We start from the raw sequence: 1,672 nt of genomic DNA on the forward strand, positions 1-1,672 counted from the left end.
ACAGGCAAAAGATTAAGATTACTGGACCCATGTTCTGTGTGGAAAGGTTTCTCTGCATACACAAAAAAGAAAAAGTACCTAAAGTTATTACACTACCTCTAATCAATAAAGAATCCTACATATTAGAATCACCGGGTATCTTTCAAAAAAAATCGGACTCAACGGAGCCATATATATATATATATATATACACACACACACACATACATATCAGAAATCTGATTCTCCAGTGCCCTTTTTAAGACCCTGCAGTTTTTAACAACTTTATATTATGTACATGGTTTATAAACATAGAAATAGTTAGAATTAAATGGCTCCATGACTGCATTTAATGGGTAAAAAGCCTGTAGGTGCGTGTATGGAGCACAATTATACAAGGATGGCTATTATAAAGACAAGGTGGCTAGCGGGTTTAGTTCCGAGTGCAGCTTCCTAAGGATCGGATAAGCATACAGGGCTATTTAAGCAATCAGGGACAGTACGATGCAAAACTATCAGAAATGCAGATTCGCTGCAACAATGGTGTGCTCCACCTTAAGAAAAACAGTATGGAGCAAAGGACGAGCCTCCACATATTTACGCTTCTCACAGCGATAACCGATTTCCACCACCTGGATTTGCAGTTCCCCGGACGCCAGTCTCCACTTCCCCGACACACAGGGCAAATGCTCGACTCCGGAAAATCCCCAGATGCTACGAACGGCCGGGGCCAGAAATCCAGGCTAAGACTCGATCTCCGACAACACAAACGTAGCGGACGGGTCTCGAAGGGTCCCCGACAGGTCCTCGCACTCGCCGATGAGACGAGGCCCCGACAGGGTTAATCAGGAACGGGAGTTCGTCGGCCAGAACCGTGGGGAAAGCCCAGGGCCTCCGGAGCCCCGATGCGGGCGTTCAAGGGCCTCAGAGCAGGGTCAGCTACAGAACCGCGACGCCTGAGCAACTTCAGGTGTTTAAGACCACCGGCTGAGCAGTGTCCCACAGAAACTCCCAACTCAGTCCCCAGTCCCCGAGGCCCGAACCCGGTCGCCTCCAACACCTGGCTCCGAGACCTAAAAGACCGGACAGCCGCCAGCCCCGCACGCCCCGCTCGAAACCTTACCTCCGCAAAAGCAAATGACCCTTTGGCAGAGAAATGTCGCCAAACCACCGTCTCCCGTCTCCAGTAGCTGCGACAAACACCCTACAAAATGGCGGCAGTGCCGTCGCCCCACAACCCCCCCGGCGGCCTCCGGCACCACCTACCTCGCGCGAACGCGCCTGCGCAACAGAGCCTCGCGCTCCTGCCCGTAAGGGACGGGGTTCCGTATGACGCCAGGGGCGGGGCCCGAGTGGCCACACTGCGCCTGCGCGGCCCAGGCAGCCCAGCCCCGCGGCCCAGGCAGCCCAGCCCCGCGGCCTGAGGGAGTTGAGGGTGTTTTGGTTCTCAGAGGACGGGGTCGAAACCGGGAGGGAACGAACAGCTGTGTCCTGCCCAAGCCGAGGCGCGTGTCCGTTCCTTAAAGTGGAGTTATCCCGAGTGCAGCACCTCTCAGCAGAACCGGCTCGTGACCCCGTTCCTGCTGTCCCTCTGGAGAGGGCTGCGCCATCACTTTTGCCTACCAGCTCCCCTAGGACCTCAAGTGCAGAGGGAGCCGAGCCGCACCGGATGGGCCCCAACGCCGCCTGCGCC

At 55.2% G+C, this 1,672-nt stretch overlaps 1 protein-coding gene across 1 annotated transcript in view; it reads right to left on the minus strand.

Moving 5' to 3' along the window:
- CLK4 (CDC-like kinase 4) overlaps positions 1-1,192 on the minus strand; it is a 42,827-nt gene extending 41,635 nt beyond the window's left edge. Inside the window, exon 1 of the mRNA XM_012654647.1 lies at positions 1,103-1,192. The gene's annotated coding sequence lies outside the window, so the exon portion shown is untranslated. The remainder of the gene's footprint in view (positions 1-1,102) is intronic.
- Positions 1,193-1,672: the final 480 nt, after the last annotated feature.

This window comes from Propithecus coquereli, unplaced genomic scaffold, assembly GCF_000956105.1.
Source record: "Propithecus coquereli isolate 6110/MARCELLA unplaced genomic scaffold, Pcoq_1.0 Scaffold443, whole genome shotgun sequence".
Lineage (NCBI taxonomy): Eukaryota > Metazoa > Chordata > Mammalia > Primates > Indriidae > Propithecus > Propithecus coquereli.